General features: G+C 32.5%; 1 protein-coding gene and 2 long non-coding RNA genes across 3 annotated transcripts in view; 1 reads left to right on the forward strand and 2 right to left on the reverse strand.

Moving 5' to 3' along the window:
- Positions 1 to 24,291, forward strand: part of LOC135847977 (uncharacterized) — a 746,225-nt gene that overhangs the window by 412,384 nt on the left and 309,550 nt on the right. The window lies entirely within an intron of this gene.
- On the reverse strand, positions 11,307 to 12,226 carry LOC135847949 (uncharacterized). The gene is made up of 3 exons (XR_010559278.1): positions 12,071 to 12,226; positions 11,568 to 11,838; positions 11,307 to 11,487 (listed from the first exon to the last, which is right to left on the reverse strand). It is a non-coding gene; the product is annotated as an uncharacterized LOC135847949 (long non-coding RNA).
- Positions 16,682 to 17,781, reverse strand: LOC135847959 (uncharacterized). The gene is made up of 3 exons (XR_010559282.1): positions 17,623 to 17,781; positions 16,935 to 17,205; positions 16,682 to 16,854 (listed from the first exon to the last, which is right to left on the reverse strand). It is a non-coding gene; the product is annotated as an uncharacterized LOC135847959 (long non-coding RNA).

Below are 24,291 nucleotides of genomic sequence, written 5' to 3' on the forward strand. Positions count from 1 at the left end.
AATGCTCTATGTACGAAAATGACGCCTATTCTAATTGGTATCCGATTGTCTATCTGTGGTTTATATGTACATTTTGCTCTTTTGAGTCACTATATTATTATTATATGTAAAAAAATTTTGTAAACAAACTGTGGACGCTAAAAGGCCTAGATTCTAAGGCGTCCTTAAATAAAGATTTATTCAATTCAATTCTGTTTCGACTAGCCATTTTTAACGTTTTTGTCTTTGAATTAGGAGGTTTCGCTGGATCGGGCCGAAATATGTACTTATAGTCACATAATTTGGCGCAATGGCGAACTTTGTATTGGGGATAACTAATAATAAAAACATTTTTGCTTTGAAGCACGAGATGCAGCATAGAACTTTCTTTTATTTAAGTATTACAGTTATCACAATTTTTTTTTTTCTTAATAATTTCTCAAAAAAAAATTTCAATAAGTGCTTCTGACTAATGTTTTTTACTCGTGTTGTTGAAACTTTCATTTTCCAAAATGATTTTTTTTTGAAAGCTCAACTTTTTTGTGATTCGGTTATGTGGGCAGAGTACCGTATTACACTATTCAAAGCAATTTGTTTCCCCAACATGAGAATCCTGGGTTAACAAAACGCAAAAACTCTCTCGCAGTCAGAAAAACATTTGTTTTGATTGAAAAATTTCGTTTAGGCGGTGTCTTAGATTGATTCTTGAATTCTCGTCTTGCACCTACAATAATTCTTGTACTATTCAACGTTAAAAGTCTGGTCGCCTTATTCGAGATTGGTTTGAAATACTCGTTCTTTGCTGTCTCTCTTTTCTTCCCCTCGTTTTTCCTCAAGATGACGATGTTCCATCAAGTATGATCGGAGTCTTTCGACGATTTTTTTAGTTGACTGAATGCTAATGAGCAAAAAGCAAAAACTCTTTTGTGATCTGAGAATGCGAGCACCCAAGTATAAATGGGTTGATCTTGTACCAGGTGGTGGTGGTATTTTGTTAACAAACTTATTTTTTTTTTAATTTACATTTAAAATCGAGAACTATAATTAAATTATTTTCTAACCTTCTTCCGAATCCCAGATCTACGTAAAATACATAAATAGAAAGAGCGTGCAAAAACACATCATCAGGTAAAATTTCAGATGCCGAAGTGCATTTTTCGACTTTTGGAAGGTGAATTAAAAAAAAAAAAAAACAGATTTGGGTTGAAGTAAATGGCTGAAAAGTCAGGCTTTCAATTCCAATAAACTGACCTAGAATGCTGAAATTTGTTATTAATAGGTATTACTTGTTTATAAAATATTATTTTACCCCATGAATCGATTGGAAACAGTTTTAAACTGTTGCGAGCGAACTGGAGTCTCCATGCAAATTTTTGAAAGTTGAATTAGGTCTCTAACCGGAGAATATCAATCAAGCTTATCCACACTAAAGCTAATTTGGACAGTTCTTATGGTATTTCATGCTGAACTGATACTTTTATATGTTTCTGGAGACTCCAAAAAAGTTTGAAATCAGCTGCGATTGACCCAACACGTTGAAATAAGAGCACGAAGTAAAATTTAACTGTCTGTCTCGGTTGAATAAAAAATCTGCTGGAGGCTCCAAAACTGTTCAAACCGGTTCGAAACTGTTTCCAATCGATTTTGGGGGTCTAACTTAGGGTAGGTGATACACAGTGGCGTAGCCAGGATTTTCTCAAGGAGGGGGCAAAACCAGATTTTTAGACATGAAAAATCGAAATCAGGAGTAATTTTCTGGAAATCTATTGTGATGTGTGGTGATTTCATGAAAATGAAGGCAAAATTACTGCTCGAGCGAAGCGAGAGCGAAAATTTTTAGAAAAAATGGGTCCAAACAACGAAAAAACGTCCATTTTTGCATGTTTTCTTACAAATTTTCGCTCGCAAGGGGGGCCATGGCCCCCTTCGCCCCCCCTTGACTACGCCACTGGTGATACACAAAATTTCAACTTTCTGAGGTCAATTGAGTCAATTTTTTTTAATTTTAGAGCTTAATTTGATTTTTAAAAATTTACTCAATAAAAATTCCAAGATATACCTACGCGAATTTCTCTTCTCATTTTAATTGATTAATGCGCCTTGAAGTTAAGGTAGGTATTGGATATGATTCATGTCTAATGGTAAGAGAGTCAGCTTACCGGGAAATATCCTCCTGGTATAGAGGTGCCAGACGAAGTTCTTGATCCTTCATCTTAATTATCAGGTCGTAGTGAATGAGCTGTTACTTAGAAGAAATGGTGAAATAGAAAGAGATATACTTACACGGTAAACATTCCTCGATATTGTTTTACTTTTCACTCCAAATTTTAAATTCGCAGCCACGATTTTTTTTTTGGAAACATGAAGAAGACCTATTTCCAAAGTAATGTCCACTTATATTAGGAAGGAAACGATTTTCCACCCCCTTCTGACCTGTATTTAATTTTCAGTAATTCACCTAAAATGAAAAAGATCACTTTTTTCCCTTTTTAATTTTTTGGGCAATCTCTTCGAAAAAAATAATCTGTGATGTTCTCAATCCACCTTGTCAGCGTTTTTTCATGAATAATAAATTAGTAAATTAATGATATTACTTACTGTTGTATTTGATGAGTTATTCATCACACAGTTTTGTTAATACACCGTAGCTCTTCTCATCGACAGCTGAAAGTTCGAGTGCTTTAATACATAGCTCATTCGGCTATTTTTGGACAAATTTGAAAACATTTTTGGGCAAAAAATGTTGAAAAATCAAAACCTTTACCGAATTGAACTGAAAAGCTATAATTTTCTATTGCAAATACATACCTCATTTTCAACCCCCTGCAGGCGATTGGAAATTAAAGTACTGCTTCCCAGATCGATTTGGTAACATTTTATTGTTTTTAAAAACAATTTTGGGCCAAATTTCGTTTTTAAAAATTCACCGAAAATTGAAAAATATCCTCCAGTGTTTGCAATTATTTCAGATAGTGAGAGATGCATAGTTTTGTCCAATTCAAAAACTTTCCACCATTTTCGGCTCTTCCTCCATAAGTACCTACTCTTGTCCAGTCGAAAAAAATTCGTTGGTTCAAACTTTAAATGGAGCTGTTTTACAAAATTTTTCAATTCAAAACTAAAATTTTCCCGATTTGAGTAAGAAATTTTTCTGGAAAAAAGGTTCTTCGATTTAAACTTTAAATGGGACTGCTTTCTTTTTTCATTCAAAATTACGGTTTTTGGTATTCTGAGCATTTTTTTTGTAATTTTGTCATTTTAGGGAGAAAAAATGTGTGGAGCTCTAATTTCATTAAGTATCTGATATTTTTGACGTTTTGATTTTTCAATTATTTGTGATCACAATAATACCTATAATTCTCAAAAATTCAACTTAAATCGAAAAATCGATTTTGTTTCTTGCCAATCTTGTCGAAAAAATTCATCAATGATGCTTTCAGTCCAGCTTGTCAACTCTTTTCGTGAAACAGATTAGTAAATGAAACTTACAGTTTTATTTGATGGGTACATTACCATACTTATATACTTATTAGATAGATAGATAGATAGATAGATAGATTTATTACATTTTTCTTTCATACAGTACAATCTTATAAATACATATACGACCCCACCAGCACCTTTCGGTGAGTGGGGGATCGGCTCTCTCAAAATTACACAGACATAAATAAAAATACAAAAATAAAAAAAAATAATAAAAATAAATGAATAAAGAAACAAATAAATAGATAAGTAGATAAAAATTAACCAACACTCAGCCACTAGAAAATAGAAAAACCAGAGAGCGAACAATACCCTACAATCAATAATTTCAGACAACTTGCTGTAATAGCTCGGTACACCACAATAACATTCATTCATCTAGGATGGATAACACATATTCCTCAATCATTCTTTTGAAACCATTTACACTCACGTTTTTACATTCCACTGGCAAACTGTTGTACAGATGGGCAGCAAAGTATCGAAAAACTGACCTAGACATTGACTTTCTCCAGCCAGGGAGCGGAACAACACCCGACGCAGCGCGTCTAGTACATCCTCCCCCCCCACAGCATAGCCAAATGCATCTCTATACCTGTGCATCAGAGATAACACAGTGATGTAATAAATTTGCCTCACCTTAAAGATACCCAAAGAACGGAAAACTGGTCGAGAGGGAGCGTCCCAGCGTTCACCAGCAACTAACCGAGCAGCTCGCTTTTGAAGCATCAGTAGTGGCCGGATCCAGCATGTAGCCGCACCCCTCCACACTGCGATCCCATACCTCAAGGTACCCTCAAACACAGCCACATAGAACCTCCGAAGATGAACACCAGACACCAAACCAGACAAGTAGCGAATTAGATATACAATTTTAGATAATTTTGCCCTCAAAACCAAACAGTGTTCCCTCCACGTCAAGCACTGATCTACCCACACGCCCAAGTACCTGTGTGTCTCCACCTGTACCAGGGCTGGACAGGAGCAGAGAGCACCTCACTCCATCTCATGGAGGAAAACCTTACCTCTTAAGTCGCGCACATATCAATTTTGAAAGCCAAAAACAACAAGCTCTGACTTCGCAGCATTCACCCTAAGCCCATGCTGAGAAAACCAAAGACTGATCCTTTGTAGGTCACTATTCAGCGCACTTATCAGTTCATCCTCGGAGTCAGCAGATACAATGAGTACTGTATCATCCGCAAAAGCACTTGCAATACCTCTCAAGGGCAATTTAAGCAACTCATTGATATAAATCAAGAAGAGGTAAGAACCTAAGATACTACCCTGCGGAACTCCACGAACAACCGGTACCTCCACACTCAATGAATCTCCTACTCGCACACTCTGAGCTCTCCCTGACAGATAAAAGCAAAACCACTCCACAGCTAAGTTATCAATCCATATTCCGTTGTGTGTAGAATTTTCTCGAGTAAGATGACGATAAAATATGTTATAAGTGTGAGAATAATTTTGATATTTCAACTCGACATATGCGTATACCGCAGAAGCACTTTTTCCGAAGATTCAACAAGAAAAACGATTACCTACTTTTTAAGAAAGTATGCGTACTCTTTATATTATTTTCATTCATATTTTCGATTATTATTTCTATAAAATCCATACTTAATCATTAATTCATTACATAAGTATAATCAAGTAAAACCATCTCAAATAGTAAGTAAATATGAATTAAGAACTCGGTAAGTAGGTATATATATATACGGTAATTGAACAGTTTATTACGAAATTTCAATACCTAATACGATATGAAACATAAATACTTACGAAAATTTAAGACGTCTTAAATCTAATATACGCAACCGATCGTCGTGTTGATTGAAAACCAAAATGCATTTTTTTTTCGATGACTATTGTGACTTAGAAACAAAAACCTAAAATTAACCTGTTGAACAACAAATCATTAGAACCAGAGTATCAAGAATTCTGAATCTTTCAAAGAGAAAAAAAGTAAATACCATTTAAAAATAAAGGCAGTTCGGGACATTTAAACGATAATGAAATCCATCGATGATTTTTCTTTGCCTTGGTCTACGACGACGATGTTTTCCATGGCGGTATTTTCTTTGCCTTGTTCAACGACGACGAAATCCATCGAAGTTTTCTCTTTGCCTTGGTCGACGACGACGATGTTATCGAAGGAGATTCTTTCTTTGCCTTGGACGGCGGAGAATTCCATGCATACTCTTTCTTTACCCATTTCGAAGATTGAAGTTGGTTTGATTAACGCTGTTGAAACACAATAATGATACATTACAAACTTGACCATTTAAAATTCAATTACCTATGTCCAACTAAAACTTTTAAAGATAGGTACGAGTTTTGACCATATTGAGTGAAAAAAAAGTAGTGAGAATGTAAAAAATTGTTTTCTACAGAATATGAATATTAGATACTTACTTGAAATAAGTAGTATGTATTATTATAAAAACTAGGTAGGTGGTGTAATATCGTAGTAATCTAGGCAAACTTACCAAAAGAAAAAGTCTAGGTGTACATTTTCCAAAGTTTATATAGTGAAATTTTTAATTCGAAGTGAAATCTCATTGGCTGTTTGGTCGGATGATTTCTGCTCATCTCGTTGTAAACATAATCATACTGACGCTGAGCAGTGAACTTTGTACTAACACATTTCGATCGTTCACAAATATCATGAATGGCATGCCAAAGAGACAAAACAACATTCACACTTGAAAGTTTTGACAATTTTTTCAATATACCTATTCAACAAATTAAGAAAGTTGTTACATATGTATTTGAATTTTTTTGTAAGCTAAATAACCTTATTTCCTTTTTCTCGAAGGAAACGAATCATGTAGGAAAGTAGGCAACTGCGGCATGAGAACAATAGATTGTTAACTTACTGCTAGAATCATTTACATATCTCGCCTAATAGTTGATGTAAAAAATGTTATGACGTTTAACTGTCTATTTGCCCTTTCATAGACGTTACAGATTTTCTTTTCAATACTGGCCTCTAACAAAATACTTGCTGCGTGAGGCCAAGAACAAAAATAAAAATTAATGATGAGCGATTAATCCTTTGGAGGTTCTTTAGGTTTACATGTTGGAGAAACAAATTGCTTTGAAGAGTGTAATAGAGTACCTACTTTGCCCGATTGACCAAATTACAAAAAAGTTATGGAAAATGAAAGTTTCGAAAAAGCTCAAATCCTTAATTTTCCACAAAACAAATGAAGATGAATTGGAATTTTTTTGCAAAAATAATTCAATAACATAAGTAAAAAACATTATCACCTGGCGAGAAGAGCTTCTTTTGAAAATATTTTTAAAAAATTATAAGAAAAAAAGTCGTAATAATGATGGTAAAAAAGCTCATCTAGCAGTTCTCAAGTTGACCAAAAAATGAAAAAAAAAAAAAAATCTTGGCCGCAAATAGAAAGGATTTTCTATTGTGATGAAATCTTGTCGGAAATCAGGCCGAAATATGGCCCGAAATTTGGAAAAATTGTGAGCTTTCGTGGCGAGGGTAACTAATAATGAAAGTATTTTTGCTTTGAGACAAAACAACTTCCAACAGTTGAAGTTTTTGACAATTTTTTCAAAATTCGAAAAATAAAGGAAGTTCTTATTTATTTTTTTTTGGTAACATAACTTTTTTTCTCGACGGAAACGAATCATGTAGGAAGGCAGATGCCTGCAGCATGAGAACAATGGATTGGTAACTTACTGCATAAATATAATTATGCTCTGTGTATAATGAGACCACAGTTCTGCTTCGACTAGCCTTTTTAACGTTTTTGTTTTTGAATTAGCAGGTTTCGCTGGATCGGGCCGAAATATGTAGATTTATATAGCACAAAATTTGGCGGAATGGCAGTCTTTGTACATAGTTGGGATAACTAATAATAAAAACATTTTCGCTCCAAGTATTCAGGAAATGCAAATAAATAACCTTTCTTACTGTTATTAAGATTTTTTTTAATTGATAATTTCTCAATTCAATTTTCAATCGAGTGCTTCTGACTTTTTTTTACTCATGTTGTTGAATTATTTTCGAAAAAAATTTCCAGTTTTCGTTCATTGTTTTGTTGGAAATTGAGGTTTTGAACTTTTTAAAACTTTCATTTTACAAAATGTTTTGTTTTTTTTTGAAAGCTCAACTTTTTTGTGATTCGGTCAATTGGGCAGGGTACTCGATCCACTACGATACACTCTTCAAAGCAATTTGTTTCCTCAACATGGGTTAACAATACGCAAAAACTCTCTCGCAGTCAGGAAAAACATTGTTTGGATTGAAAAATGAACTTCTATCATCGGATTGGTAGTTCTTTTAAACGTTGGCAGTGGAACTGTGTTCATCGTACGTAAAATAAATAGAAAGAGCGTGCAATAAAAACTCATCACCAGGTAAAATTTCAGATGCCTAAGTGTATTTTTCGACTCTTGGAAGGTGAATTTTTTTAACAGATTTGGACTGAAATAAATCGCTGAAAGATCGAACTTTCAGTTTCAAAAAATTGACCAAGAATGCTGAAATTCATTAGTAATACTTACTTATAAAATATAATTTTACCCCATGAATCGATTGGAAACAGTTTTCAACTGTTGTGAGCGTACTGGAGTCTCCAGCAAATTTTTGAAGTTTGAATTAGGTCTCTAACAAGTAGATATCAATCAAAATTATCCATACTAATGCTGATTTGGACAGATTTTATGGTATTTCATGATGAACTGAAACTTTTATAATGTTGCTGGAGACTCCAAAATGGCTTGAAATTAGCTGCGATTGACCGAACACTTTGAAATGAGGGCACAAAGTAAACTTTAGCTGTCTGTCTCCGTTTAATAAAATGCTTAGGAATTATGTATCAACTTTTAAGAATCTACTGGAGAGTCCAAAACTGTTCAAACCGGTTCGAAACCGTTTCCAATCAAATTTGGAGGTTACTTAGAGTAGGTAATCTTCCAAATTTTATAGCTTTCTAAGGATTGAGTCATTTTTTTTTTCATTTTAGAGCTTTTGATTTTTAAGAATTCCCTGACAATTCAAAGGTATATCTACGTACACAAATTTTTCTTCATATTTTAATTGATTAAATGTGCCTTGAAGTTAATACGTAGGTATTGGGTATGATTCATGTCTAATGGTAAAATAGAAATCTAAACACAGGTTAGTCATAAATTGAGCTACGACGAATAGGCTCATCTAAACGAAAAATAATCTCCTGTGCCAGACGAAGTTCTTGATCCTTCATCAAATCATTAGGTATTATCAGGTCAAAGTGAATGAGCTATTACGTAGAAGAAATGGTGAAATAGAAAGAGATACACTTACAAGCCAATAATGGATTACCTGCCTGTATAATTAGGTACATACATTTGGTATATGAAATTGGAATTCGTCGCAGAAGTTCAAAAATTGTCGTATCCCAATCGACACAAAACATTTTGAAAAGATCCGAATTAAATTGAATAAATAACATGAAAAAATACTTTACAAGGAAAGATTTCTGGTGCTTGAGTGCATTTGTCGATTTTTAGTGAATTTTTCAAAAATCAAAAGCCCAATAAAGACATTAAAAAAATCAAGAATTCCACAAAATTGACCTAGGAAGCTGAAATTTTGCATGTGCCTTATCTTTTCAACCTTTGCGAATCGATTGGAAAGGGTTTTAAAAAGCTTTGAGCCAATTTAGAGCTTTCATAAGATTTTCTAATATTGCTCACTATTTTTCCAAAATCGGTTTCTACAGGGACGGAACTTTAATATTTTTCCAGTGATTTCATAATAGTGTCACTACTTACTGAAAATTTTAAAAATTCACTAGTTGACAAATAAAGCTGAAATTCAGTTTGTGCCTCATTTCTTCACTTTCCGAGTCAATAGAGACAGTTTCAGACTGTTCTGGACACTCCAACAATTTTTTCAAAAATTCCAGTTTCCCGAAAATTTCATAAATAAATCCGTCGTGATAAACTATTGCACCTGCAACACATTCACTTCATCTCAGTTTACCCTCTTGCACGGTTACGTCAGTTACACACCCTTGCACGGTTTTTATGGCATGTTTTTAAAGTATGGAATTTTTGAAATGAAGCTGGAAGCTCCAGAACTGCTTTAAACAGCCTTCAACTAAATCTGCATTTTGAAATGGGAGTGTATGAGGTAAATTTCAGCTTTCCAATTTCAATGGTTAAAATTTTGTGGAAATTTTCAAGTTTCAAAAATTTGCTGGAGGCTCCAGAACTGCTCAAAACGGTTCTAAATTGTTTCCAATCGATTTAGAGTGTCGATAATTATGTAACAAATACCAAATTTCAGCTTTTCAGATCAGTATGGTGAAATTTTGATTTTTTCCATTGTTAACCCGAATCTGATTTTCCAAAATTCACCAAAAATCGAAAAATGCATTTTCGCATTTGGAATTTTAGTTGAAGGTGTATTCTTGCATGTTCATTCGATTTAATCTTGTCCAATTTGAAAATTTTTCTGATACTAGGGATACCTATTACTGTAAGTGCCTATCTACACTTGTCTGATCAAAAAAAAATCTTCAATTAGACTTTTAGCAGATGGAACTCTTCTGTTTATCTTTTTGTTCAAATTTATAAATTCGCAGTCACGAGTATTTTTTTTGGAAACATGAAGAAGACATATTTGAAAATTTATGTCCATATTAACTATACGAGTATATTAGGAAGGAAACGATTTTCCACCTATTACTGTCCTTGACTTGATTTTTAGTAATTATTCATCTAACATAAAAAAATGCACTTTGTTCTCTTCTTGATTTTTTGGGCAATCTCGTCGAAAAAATAATCTGTGATGTTTTCAGTCCATGTCAGCGTTTTTTCGTGAATAATAAATAATTAGTAAATTATATTACTTACTCACTGTTGTATTTGATAATTTGGTATAATTCTAACGCTTGAGACTTTCAGGAAAAAATTTGGGCCTTTTGTTTTTAAAAATTCACCGAAAATTGAAAAATGTCCTCCAGTGTTTGCAATTATTTCAGATAGTGAGAGATGCATAGTTTTGTCCAATTCAAAAAACTTTCCACCATTTTCGTCTCTTCCTCCATAAGTACCTACTCTTGTCTGGTCGAAAAAAATTCGTTGGTTCAAACTTTAAATGAAGCTGTTTTACAAAATTTTTCAATTCGAAACTAAAACTTTCCAGATTTGAGTAAGAAATTTTTTTTGGAAAAAAAGGTTCTTCGATTTAAACTTTAAATGGGACAGTTTTCTTTTTTCATTCAAAATTACAGTTTTTGCTATTGTGAGCAATTTTTTTTGTAATTTTGTTATTTTAGGGAGAAAATGTGTGGAGCTCCAATTTCATTATCTGATATTTTTGACATTTTGATTTTTTAATCTTTTGTGACCGGAATAATATAATTCTCAAAAATTCAACTTGAATCGAAAAATCGATTTTGTTTCTTGCCAATCTTGTCGAAAAAATTCATCAATGATGCTTTCAGTCCAGCTTGTCAACTCTTTTCGTGAAACAGATTAGTAAATGATACTTACAGTTGTATTTGATGGGTACATTACCATACTTATATACTTATTCCGTTGTGTGTACAATTTTCTCGAGTCAGATGACGATAAAATATGTTATAAGTGTGGGAATAATTTTGATATTTCAACTCGACGTATGCGTATATCGCAGAAGCACTTTTTTCGAAGATTCAGCAACAAGAAAAACGATTACTTACTTTTTAAGAAAGTATGCGTACTCTTTATCATTACCTTCGAGTATTATTTCTATAAAATCCATAGGTATAATAATTAAGTATAATCAAGTAAAACCATCTCAAATAGTAAGTAAATATGAATTATAAAAACTCGGAAAGTAGGTACCTATACGGTAATTGAACAGTTTATTACGAAATTTAATAATACGACATGAAACATATACGAAAATTTAAGACGTCGTAAATCATCTAATACACGCAACCGATCGTTGATTGAAAACCAGAATGCATTTCTTTATCGATGACTTTTGTGACTCAGAAACAAAAACCTAAACTTAACCTGTTGAACAACGAATCAAGATTATGAACCAACATATAAGCAATTTTGAGCCTTTCAAAGAAAAAAAATAAAATACTCACTTAAAAATAGAGGCAGTTCGGGTCATTTAAACGATAACGAAATCCATCGATGATTTTTCTTTGCCTTGGTCTACGACGACGATGTTTTCCATGGCGGTCTTTTCTTTGCCTTGTTCAACGACGACGAAATCCATCGAGGTTTTCTCTTTGCCTTGGTCAACGACGACGATGTTATCAAAGCAGATTCTTTCTTTGCCTTGGACGGCGGAGAATTCCATGCATACTCTTTCTTTACCCATTTCGAAGATTGAAGTTGGTTTGATTAAAAATGCTGTCGAAACACAGAAAAATACATTACAAACTTGGCCAATAAAATTCAATATACCTATGTTCAATTATAAAACTTTTTAAAATACGATTTTCGACCGTTGAGTAAAAAAAAGTACTTAGTGAGAATGTAAAAAAAATATTTCTTTGAATACTTGAAATGAGTATTATTTTAAAAACTAGCTATGCAGTGTAAGTAATATCGTAGTAATCTAGGTAAGTATAACTTAACTTACCAAAGAAGAACTTGAAGTGTGAGTTAATGCACAACAAACGAGTAACTGTGTCTTAGGTGTATATTTTCAAGAGTTTATATAGTGAAATTTTTTAATTCAATAGGAACTCTCATTGGCTGTTTGGTCGGACGATTTTCTGCTCATCTCGTCGTAAACATAATAAACGCCGAACAGTGAACTTTGCACCGACACATCCGATCGTCTACCTGATTATCATAAATGGCAAGAGAAAGAGAAGAAACAATTTTCACACGCAAATTTTGGACGATTTTTTCAGAATTAAAAAAATAATTAGAAGGGTGTGACATATATAGGTGCAAACTTTTATTTTTTTGTAATTTTTTTTTGTTCGTAGAAAACGATTTATGTAGGTTGGTAGGTAATTGTAACAGATGAGAACAATGGATTGGTAACTTACTGCTTAAATAATAGTCTTGCAGGTCTTTGTTTCTTTGAGTAGGCTAAAGAGTGAACAACGAAATCGCGATTCCCTCATCTTACGCTTTTGGACACGACTGAGTTAGTCACCTTCTAGGTACCTGTGTAATTTTTGAACTAAGTACCAACATGCCTATACATAGGGTAAATTTAGAAGGTAGGTAAATGATGAAAAATGTATTTTGTATCCTGAGTTTTATAAAAAAATTCCCTGAAATCTGTGACACATCTGTCATGACATAAGTATAAATAAACAGTTGAAGGTTTTAAAACGAGACGGTATAAAAGTAATCCAAATAGAACAATTTCGAAGTTGTAACAGTCCATTTGCCCTTTCATAAATGTTACAGATTTAATAACAGCCCCTAACAAAATACTTCCTGCATGAGACCAAAGAATAAAAGTCAAAATTAATGATGAGCATAGAATCTTTTGGAGGGTCTTTAGGTTCTCATGTAGGAGAAATAAATTACTTTGAAGAGTGTAGTAGGGTACCCTGCTCAATTGACCGAGTCACAAAAAAGTTGAACTTTCGAAGAAACCCCATTTTGCGAAACGAACGTTTTGAAACAGCACAAAAGTTTAATTTCCAAAAAAAAACTAATGAATATGAATTAAAAAATGAAAAAAAAATCAATAACATTAGGTAGTAAAAAACATTATTTTAAAAGCGCGATATGAGTGTTGAAACAAGGACTAAAAGGAAACATATTACACAAAATACAAAAATACAAAAACTTAAAAATTTACTTACAAAAACAATTCAAAGGATGTTGTGTATGTGACGTAAAAATGCTGAGTAATTCGTCGTGGATTTGAGTCTGTCATCGCTATAGATTTGTGTTTTTGTTTCCTATTTCTCTCTTTGTTCATCTTCATATTCCATCATCTGGTGAAGTGGTATAATATTTATTTTTTCTCAAAATGGAAGAAAGCTACATCTCGTGCTTCAAAGCGAAAATGTTTTTATTATTAGTTACTTCCACTACAAAGCTCATGCATAATTTCGCCAAATTATGTGTCATATTGCAGCTTGATTTCTGACAAGATTTTATGACTTTATAAAAAATCCTCTCATTGCGGTCTAGATTTTTGTTTTTTTTTTTTGTTTTCATTTTCTGGTTAAAGGCATTAAAATGACCATTTTACTGTTATTATAATTTTTTAAATTACGAGTATAATCTCTTTAAAATATTCTTAAAAAGTGCTTTATTTGATTAATGTTTTTTCATTCATGTTGTTGAATTATAAGTACATATTTTTGAAGAAAAAAAAAATCCAATTCATGTTTATTTGTTTAGTTGGGAATTAAGGTTTTGAGCTAATCAGCTTTTTTAAAACTTTAATTTTTCAAAACGATTTTTTTTGAAAGCTCAACTTTTTTGTGATTTGAATAATTGAGCAGGGTACCAGGTAGCTATTACACCCTTCGAAGCAATTTATTTCCCTAATATGGGAACCTGGGTTAACAAAACGCTAAACCCCTCTCGCAATCAGGAAACCTACCCATCGTTCTCATGGATCCATTGATTGGCTTCCTCATTTTGCCTCAAGAGGCTGATGTCCCATCAAGTATGATCGGTGGCAGGTGAATTTTTAAAAAACAAAATCAAGCTATCAATTTCAACAAATCAGCGTAGAATGCTGAAATTCGTTATTAGTACTTTGTTCTCCTATAAAAATATTTTACTCCATGAATCGATTGGAAACAGATTTAAACTGTTGTTAGCGTACTGGAGTCTCCAGCCAATCTCCAACTGAATTTGCATTTTGAAATGGGGGTATATGAGGTGAATTTCAGCTTTCAAACTTCATTGGGTAAAATTTTGTGGAAATTTTCAACTTTCAAAAATCTGCTGGAGGCTTCAGAACTACTCAAAACTGTTCGGAATTGTTTCCAATCGATTTAGAGTGTCGATAACAATGTAATAAATACCAAATTTTACCTTTACAGATCAGTTTGGTGAAATTTTGATTTCTTCTATTCTTGACGACCCAAATTTGTTTTTTCAAAAATTCACCAAAAATCGAAAAAAATGTACTTTGGATCTAAAATTCTGATTGTTGATGTATTTTTGCATGTTCATTCGATTCAGGTTTGTTGGGTTGAAATTTTTTCTACTACTAGGGATTCCTTATTATTGTAAATACCCATACTAGTCTGATGAAAAAAAATTCTTCGATTAGACCTTAAGCAGATGGAACTCTTCTGTTAGCTTACTTTTTTATTCAAAATTATAAATTTGCTGCCATTATTATTATTATTTTTTTTTTGGAAACATGAAGAAGACTCATTTGATTCATGTCAACTTGAATTAGGACTGGAACGGTTTTCCATTCCCTTCTGACCTGTATTTAATTTTCGGTAATTCGCATAAAATTAAAAAATGCGCGTTGTTCCTTTTTTGATTTTTGGACATATTCTTGTCGAAAAAATAATCTGTGATGTTTTCAGTCTACCTTGTCAACTTTCTTTCATGAAATATGCAAAATAGTAAAAGATATACTTACTGTTGTATTTGATGAATCATTCAACATTTGGATGTAGAGTATTTCGCAAAGTTCTACTTAGCAGCAGTTGAAATTTCAAGTGCTTAAGTAGGTACGTTGGTATATGGGTACATCTCCCGATTTTTGGAGAATTTTGAAACATTTTTGAGCAAAAAATGGGGAAATGATCAAAACTTTTATCGAATTAAACTGGGAATCTGTAATTCTGTATTGCAAATACCTCATTTTTAACCCTCTGAATCGATTGAAACCCATTTTGAGCAATCATGAAGCCATCCACTAAATCTTAAAAGTTGAAGTTCCTACGAAATTTCGCCCAATAAAGTCGTGAAGCTGTAATTTATTTCATACCTGCTCAATTGACAGAGTCACAAAAAAGTAAAACTTTCAAAGAAATATCATTTTGGAAAATGAACGTTTTGAAAAATCTTCAATTTCCAACAAAACTATTAATGTAAGTAGGTACTTACATGAATTACGAAAGTCTGGAATCTCCTGATTTTCTAAAAAGGATTCGAAGCCGTTTACAATCGATTCGATGTTTCAAGAATAAAGTATTGGTTTCCGGATTAACTTTGTAAAATTTTGATTTTTTTTTTTTACAATTTTGAACTAACAATAAGTAGGTATATTTTGATTTTTAGAAATTCACCAAAAAATCGAAAAATGCCCTCCAGTGTCCGAAAATTTTCGTAATGAATTAATGAAGCATAGTTTTGTCCGATTGAACGAATTTTCCAGCATTTGACATTACCTACTTCCTCATAAGTTGTACCTACTTACTCTTATCCAAATAAAAAAATTCGCTGGTTCTAACTTTGAATAGAACTGTTTTATTGTTCAATTCAAAACTAAAACTTTCCCAATTTGAGTAAGAAATTTTTTCTAAAAAAAAAAAAGATTCTTCGATTTGAGCTTTGAATGGAACTGGTTTATTTTTTGATTCAAGATTACGGTTTTTTGATATTTAGAGTATTTTTTTTGTGATGTAAATTAAGGAATTAAGTGGAGTTCTGATTTAATTTGGAATCGAATGCTCTTTGTTTTCTTCCAACCTTGTAGAAAAATTCATCAATGATGTTTTCAGTCCAGCTTGTCAACTCTTTTCGTGATACAGATTGGCATATGATACTTACAGTTTTATTTGATGGGTACTTTACCATACTTACTCCATTATGTGGAATTTTCTCGAGTCAGATGACGATAAAATATTTGACAAGTGTGAAAATAATTTCAATATTTCAACTCGACGTATCGTAGAATTTTCCCAAAGATTCAACGAGAATACCTCCTGTATGAAATTATTTTAATTAAAACTTTAAAACTAACTAATTATGTTTTATTTTTGTTTGTTTTGTTTTAGGTGAGTGTCAATTTTCAATACGGAAATGATACATTCTAGAATTAATGAACTTACCAACCTATCTATGAAAATGAGTAAGTCATTTTAGTGAGAATAATTTTGATATTTCAACTTGACGTATCGTAGCAGCACTTTTTGCGAAGATTCAACAAGAAAAACGATTATACCTACTTTTTGAGAAAGTACTACTCTTTGAAGTTCAATCATGCCTCGACATACGATGTACCAATTGTAATCAAGTAAAACCATCTCGAATACTATAGGTAGCTAAATTAAATATGAATTAAGAACTCGAAAAGTATACTGAAATTGAACGGTTTATTACGAAATTTAATAATACGACATGATCAAACATATACGAAAATTTAAGACGTCTTAAATCTAATACACGCAACCGATCGTTGATTGAAAACCAAAATGCATTTCTTTTTCGATGACTATTGTGACTTAGAAACGAAAACCTAAAAATAACCTGTTGAACAACGAATCGAGATTAGAACCAAAATATAAGCAATGTGTGAGTCTTTCAAAGAGAAAAAATAAAATACTCACTTAAAAATAGAGGCAGTTCGGGACATTTAAACGATAACGAAATCCATAGATGATTTTTCTTTGCCTTGGTCTACGACGACGATGTTTTCCATGGCGGTCTTTTCTTTGCCTTGTTCAACGACGACGAAATCCATTGAAGTTTTCTCTTTGCCTTGGTCGACGACGACGATGTTATCGAAGGAGATTCTTTCTTTGCCTTGGACGGCGAAGAATTCCATGCATACTCTTTCTTTACCCATTTCGAAGATTGAAGTTGGTTTGATTAAAAACGCTGTCGAAACACAAAAAAATACATTATAAAAACTTAGCCATAAAATTCAATTACATCCAATTAAAACTTTTTAAAAGGCGATTTTCGACCGTTGAGTGAAAAAAGAGGGAAAAAAATGAGTGAGAATGGAAAAAAATTCTTTTCTCGAATTTACATAATTTTAATAAATTTTTTAACAAAATGAAAATATTAGCTACGCGAAACATTTAAACTTTTTCAATTTAAATACATTACGAAATTAAGCATAAAATTTGGCTACGTTCAATTGAAAATTTTCAAAAGGCGCGATTTTGATTTTTGACCAGAGATTTGAAAAAGTAAATAAAGAAAAAACATTTCCCAAATTTTGGTAAATTTTCAACAGAATAGGAAATAAATACACACGTAATTATTATGAAAACTAGGTAGATAACTTACCAAAAGAAAAACTTGAAGTGTGAGTTAATGCACAACAAACGAGTAACTGTGTCTTGGGTGTACGTTTTCAAAAGTTTATATAGTGAAATTTTTAATTCGACGTGAAATCTCATTGGCTGTTTGGTCGGACGATTTTCTGCTCATCTCGTCGTAAACGTGTACTGACGCAGAACAGTGAACTTTGCACTGACACATTCGATCGTTCACAATATTCATGAATGGCACGAGAAAGTGAAGGAGCAACCGGCTCTCGCAAATTTTGGACAATTTCTTTCGAGATTCAAAAAATAAAGAAGGGTGCTATTTGAACCTTTTTGTACAATATTTTTTGTTTTTGACGGAAACGTATCATGTAGGAAGGTACCTACCTGCAGCCTGAGAACAATGGATTTGTAACTTACTTGCTGCTTAAATAAATAACTATCTTTTTTGTAGTGCTGCTATATCTCAGAACGTGCGACGCTCACTAAAAGGAGTACGACCAACTCGATTACGACTAATAACCCTCAAAGGCTCAGGTGAATCTTGATATGCGGTATAAAAATGCTTTCAATATCTTGAATTAGATCAACATAAGTTTCACTTTGACTCACAGTTCGCCCCCCCCCCGGCACCTATTGAAGCCATTTCAGAAAGAATGTACTTATTTATTTGATTATCCTCCAAATCTGAAAAGGCAAAAAATTTTACTGTCAATTTTGGAACTGTATGATGTGGTTCATTTCGATGTAATGAATGAGTGAAAGCGTACTTTGGATAAACACCTGGGAATAACAATTATGAGACCAAAGCACCACTTTTGAATGAACACATTGGTTGTTGAGCTTTCATAAATTGAAATCAGGAAATGAGTGGTTAGGGTGTGGACCATAGCGATTTTTTACAAATTTGATAAACTCGTCTCGGAAAAGTGCCGAAAAAACAGAATGTTGAGTAAGTATATGTACAAGGAATATTCCCAAGTAGACCTCAAATGACAGGAACAAAAATTGAAAAACGCATAAATGCTCTAAAATACCTATTGAATTGCTTTGAACAGTGTGATAGAGCGTCTTGCCAAATTGGCGGGATAACAAAAAAGTTGAGCTTTTAAAAACAAAAATTTATTGAAAAATGAAAATTTCAAAAAAAACTCAAATGTGACATTCCCGACAAAAAACACGAATATTTGTAAGGATTTTTTAAAAATGGATTAAAAACATTCTTCAAAAATATTGGTCAAAAGCACTTTTCAAAAAAATGAAAAAATGAATTTGAAAAAAATTTCAATTTTGTTTTTTTTTAAAATTTATTTCTAATTTTATTTGTTCTGAAAAAGTGCTTTTAATCAACGGTTTTTACTCTGTTGTTGAATTATTTTTGAAAAAATTTCCTATTCGTGTTTATTTGTTTTGTTGTAAATTTAGGATTTGAGCTTTTCAAAACATTCATTTTGTAAAATGATTTTTTTTTTTTGAAAGGTCAACTTTTTTGTGATTTGGTTAATTAGACAGGGTACCCTATTACACTCTTCAAAGAAATTTGTTTCCCGAACATGGGAACCTGGGTTAACAGAACGCAAAAACTCTCTCGCAGTCAGAAAAAAACATTGTAGGTATTGATTGAAAAATTAGGTGTTGAGAAGGAGCTTTTACTCGTAGCAGAATTTTTAAAGGTTTAAATTTCCTCCATAAAATTTTACTGAACATTACGCACACTTATTACTTTTCCAGAATCGGGGTTTCTGCCGGTATAAATCTAATATTCTTCCAGTGATTTTACAATAGATATTGAAAATTTGAAAAATTCCCTGGTTATCGAATGAACCTGAAATTCAGTTTCTATGCTCTATTTCTTGACTTGTCGAGTCAATTGGAGACAGTTTCAGACTGTTCTGAGTCCTCCAGAAATTTTTTTAAAATTTCAGTTTGGCGAAAATTGCCATAAAATCGTCGAGATAAACTATACCTAGCGACTGCAAACGCGTTCATTTCATCTCAAATTATCCTCTTGCCCAGTTACACACCATTTTTGTAAAAAATTTCTGTCGGTTTGGAACCGTGTGTTTTATTTTTCAAATTTTAAAATCATAGAAGAAAATATACTTGAACGTTTACAAACTGACGGAAACTGATTTGGGAAAAATGGTGTGAAATTAGTGCATTGAGTGATTACATGCACCAACTCGTGTTTAAATTTACTAAAGTGGCTTTGGACGATTTTTATGGCCTTTTTTGGTAATCTGGAATTTCTGAGGTGAGGCTGGAGGCTCCAAAACAGCTTTTAAACAACCTCAAACTTAATCTGGATTTTGAAATGGGGGTATATATGAGGTGAATTTCAGCTTTCAAACTTCATTGGGTAAAATAAAATATTGTGGGGATTTTCAACTTTCAAAAATCTGCTGGAGGCTCTAGACGTGCTCAAAAAGTTCGAAATTGTTTCCAATAGATTTAGAGTGTCGATAATAAAATTAATGAATACCAAATTTCAGCTTTTCAGATCAGTTTGGTGAAATAAGATGCACTTTGGCATCTGAAATTCTGATTGCGGTGATGTATTTTTGCATGTTCAGTCGATTTAGTCTTGTCCGACTTAAAAATTTGCTTGTTTTTTGGATAAATGAAGAAGACCTATTTGAAAATTTATGTCCACTTATATTTGGATAGAAACAATTTTCCACCCCCTTCTGACTTGAATTTAATTTTCAGTCGTTCGCGTATAATCAAAAAATGCACTTTGTTCTTTTTGTGTTTTTTTGCCAATCTCGTCGGAAAAAAATACCTAATCTGCGATGTTTTCAGTCCACCATGTCAATGTTTTTTCATGAAATATATAAATTAGTAAATGATATGCTTACTGTTATATTTCTGCCCTCCAGTGTCCCACGTGATTTTGTGGTTCTGCATAGTTTTGCTCGATTCCAAAAATTTTCCACCATTTGACGTTAGGTACTTTCTTATAAGTACTGTACTTACTGTTGTCGGATCGAAAAGAAAATTATTGGTTCAAACATTAAATAGAACAGTTTTATTTTTCAATTCGAAACTAAATTTTTCCGATTTGAGTAAGAAATTTTTTCTACTTAGGAAAAATATTCTTCGATTTGAACTTTGAATGGAACTGTTTTCTTCCTTTATTCAAAATTACGGTTTTTGCTATTTTACAAAGTTAAAGGGTTTAGAAATTCCTGCACTGTGTAGAAATAAGCCTTCACCTCTAACCATCCTTTCAAATATTTTTTAAGGATTTTTGTAGAAGTTGTGTTTTTTAAATCAGAGGATAAAGCGTTATAACTTTTTCCGAAGATTCAATAACGAGAAAAACGATTACTTACTATTTGATATTTGAGAAAGTAGTGCATCATTGGGTCATTAATAAGCAAATTAGTGTTCAAACTTAGGTACTAAAGTCAATTTGGACGGTTCTTCTGGACCTTTTTTTTTTTTTTTTTTTTGAAAATCTGGAATTTCTGAGATAAGGCTGGAGGCTCCAGAACGGCTTTAAACAACCTCAAACTGAATCTGGATTTCGAAATGGGGCATATGAGGTGAATTTCAGCTTTCAAACTTCATTGGGTAAAATTTTGTGGAAATTTTCAACTTTTAAGAAATTTGCTGGAGGCTCCAGAACTACTCAAAACGGTTCGAAATTGTTTCCAATCGATTTAGAGTGTCGATAATAATGCAATAAATACCAAATTTCAGCTTTTCAGATCAGTTTTGGTCAAATTTTGATTTTTTCCATTCTTGACCCAAATTTATTCGATTTTCAACAATTCACCAAAAAATGAAAGATGCACTTTGGCATTTGAAATTTTGGTTGGTGACGTATTCTAGTAGATATGTTCATTCGTTTGAGTCTTTGTCCGATTTGAAAATTTTTCTGTTACTAGACATACTTTATTATTGTAAGTATCCACACTAGTCTGATGAGAAAAAAAATATTCTTCGATTAGACCTTCAGCAGATGGAACTGTTCCGTTTACCTTTTTATTCAAAATTATAAATTCGCAGCCACGAGTAGTTTTTTTGGAAACATGAAGAAGATCTACATATTCTATAATTCATGTCAACTTATTAGGAAGGAAACGATTTTTCACCTAATACTGGCCTGAACTTAATTTTCAGTAATTCGCCTAATATAAAAAAATGCACTTCGTTATTTTTTGGATTTTTTGGACAATCTCGTCGAAAAAAAATAATCTGTGATGTTTTCAGTCGTTCTTTCATGAAATATGTAAATTAGTAAATGATATCTATACTTACCTACTGTTGTATTTGATTTCAAGTGCTTATGATCATTAGTATTAGAATATCGCTTTTTTTGGCGAATTTTGAAACATTTTTGGGGCAAAAATGCAAAAACAGCAAAAATGTTACCGAATTAAACTGGAAACCTACAATTTTGTATTGTAAAATACCTTATTTTCAACCCTCTGAATCGATTGAAAACTGGTTTCGAGCTGTTTTGAGCAGTTTTGAAATCATCCTGCCAATTTTTAAAAGTTGAAGTTTCTACGAAATTTTACCCAATGAAGTCGGAAAGCTAAAATTTATTTCATACCCAAATTTCAACACTGTGAGTTGATTGGAGATAGTTTCAGGCAGTTGTGGAGCCCCCATTCCGGCAACGTTTTGGAAATACAGACTTGACAACGATGATTAAAAATTGTCATTTGACGAAAAAAGTTGAGATTCGAGTTTAAGCTCTATTTATGACATTCTCGCAGTCGACTAGAGATGATTCAGTCTGTTTAAGAACCCCTAACATTTTTTTGGAGGCTCCAATTTCCCCAACGAAACGTTATAAAACCTGTAGAGATGACTTCATCAATTGGGTAAAATTTTGATTTTTTTTTTACTATGTTGAGGCAAATTTTTCATTTTTTTAAATTCACCAAAAATCGAAAAATGCTCTACAGCGTCCGAAATTTTGGATGGTGATAAATCTTCCGCCATTTTGCATTACTTCCTTGTCAGTAGGTATAGGTACCTACCTACTCTTATCTGATCGAAAAGCATTTGTTGCTACAAACTTTAAATGGAACTGTTTTATTTTTCAATTCGATTTGAGTAAATAATTTCTTTTAGAATAAAAATTCTTTGACTTGAACTTTGAATGGAACTGTTTTCTTTTTTGATTCAAAATTACAGTTTTTGATGTTTAGAGTATTTTTCTTTTGTAATTTTGTAAATTGATGAGGAATTGTGTGGAGTTCTAATTTAATTTTGCTGATGAAAAAATTCATCAATTGATGCTTTCAGTCCAGCTTGCCAACTCGATCTTTTGGTGAAGCAGATTGGTAAATGATATGTAGGTACATATTTACCTATAGTTGTGTTTTGATGGATACTTTACCATACTTACTGCGTTGTGGAGAATTTTCTGGATCCAGATGACGATAGAATATCTTATAGCCCAAGTGTGAGAATAATTTCAATATTTCCACTCGACGTATCGTAGAAGAATTTTCCCGAAGATTCAACAAGAAAAACGATTACCTACTTTTTGAGAAATTACGTAGGTACCTATAGTATGTACTTCCTTTCTAAGTTCAATCATTATCATTATCAATCTCTAATCGATTGCAAACTGGTTTCGAACTGGTTTGAGCAGGTTTGAAAACATCCTACCAACTTTCAAAAGTTGAAGTTCCTACGAAATTTTACCCAATGAAGTCGGAAAGCTAAAATTTATATCATACCCAAATTTCAACACTGTGAGTCGATTGGAGATAGTTTCAGGTCGTTCTGGAGCTTCCATTCCGGCAACATTTTGGAAATTACAGACTTGACAATGATGATTAGAAATTGCCATTTGACGAAAAAAGTTGAGATTCAAGTTAAGGATCTATTTTTGACATTCTCAGTCGATTAGAGATGATTCAGTCTGTTTAAGAACCCCTAAAAATTTTTTGGAGGCTCCACTTTCCCCAACAAAACAATATAAAACCTGTAGAGATGAATTCATTAATTGGGTAAAATTTTGATTTTTTTTACAATGTTGAGGCAAATTTTTCATTTTTTTAAATTCACCAAAAATCACGAAAAATGCTCTTCAGCGTCCGAAATTTTGGATGGTGATAGTTTTGCCCGATTCAAACAATCTTCCACCATTTGGCATTACTTCCTTGTGCTATTCTTATCTGATCGAAAAGCATTCGTTGCTTCAAACATTAAATTGAACCGTTTTATTTTTCAATTCAATTAAAAAAAACTAAAATTTTTCCGATTTGAGTAAATAATTTCTTTTAGAAAAAAAAATCGTCGACTAGAACTTTGAATGGAACTGTTTTCTTTTTTGATTCAAAATTGCAGTTTTTGATGTTTAGAGTATTTTTCTTTTGAAATTTTGTAAATTGATGAGGAATTGTGTGGAGTTTTAATTTAATTTTGCTGATATTTTTGGTAACATTTTGATGTTTATTACATTTCTGAACCGAATATAATTCTCGAAAATTCAACTAAAATCGAAAATGCACTTTGTTTTTTGCCAACCTTGTAGAAAAAATTCATCAATTGATGCTTTCAGTCCAGCTTGCCAACTCGATCTTTTGGTGAAGCGGATTGATAAATGATATGTAAGTACTTATACCTACAGTTGTATTTTGATGGATACTTTACCATGCTACTTACTGCGTTGGGGAGAATTTTCTGGATCCAGATGACGATAAAATATCTTATAGCC

Source organism: Planococcus citri, chromosome 1, assembly GCF_950023065.1.
Source record: "Planococcus citri chromosome 1, ihPlaCitr1.1, whole genome shotgun sequence".
Lineage (NCBI taxonomy): Eukaryota > Metazoa > Arthropoda > Insecta > Hemiptera > Pseudococcidae > Planococcus > Planococcus citri.